Below are 735 nucleotides of genomic sequence, written 5' to 3' on the forward strand. Positions count from 1 at the left end.
CTGGCTCAGGAGCAGGTTCTGTGGCCGTGGTGGTGGCTCTCCCTGCCAATGCATGCCAGCAGCACCCGGCTCTGCAAGGTCTGATGCCATGTCCCTGCCCAGAAGCAGAGCAGGGCCGAAGGCGCCACTGCAGAGATGCAGTGCACTCATGCAGCGCTGGGCACAGGTCTGGTGATGCCGGCAGCACCCTGGCGCAGTGACACAGTGTCACAGTGTGCTGGTTTCCAGTGGGGCTGTGTTGATTTTTCCTGCAGTAGCTTGTGTGGGCGATGTTTGGGATTTGTGCTGAAAATGGTGTCAATAACACAGGGATGTTTTCGTTATCACTGAACAGCTCTTGCACAACGTCAAGGCCTTTTCCACCTCACACCACTCCACCAGTGAGCAGGCTGGGGGTGCACAAGGAGTGTCGGGGGGACACAGTTGGGACAGCTGACCCAAGCTGACCCCAGGGATATCCCAGACCATAGGACATCATCCTCAGCATATGAAGGTGGAGAAGAAGGAGGGGGAAATGCTTGGAATGGTGGTGTTTGTCTTCCCAAGTCACTGATGTACAATGGATGGGTGGATGGGGGATGGCCAGACACCTGCCTGTGATGGGAAGTGATGGATGAACCCCTCGGTTTCCTTTGCCTGTGCGTGGCTTCTGCTTTATCTATTAAACCACCTTTATCTCAACCTTTCTCACTTTTACCTTTCTGCTTCTCTCCCCGTGGCGCTGAGCAGCCCTGT

The sequence above is a fragment of the Nestor notabilis genome, unplaced genomic scaffold (assembly GCF_000696875.1).
Source record: "Nestor notabilis isolate BGI_N333 unplaced genomic scaffold, ASM69687v1 scaffold17436, whole genome shotgun sequence".
Classification (NCBI taxonomy): Eukaryota; Metazoa; Chordata; class Aves; order Psittaciformes; family Psittacidae; genus Nestor; species Nestor notabilis.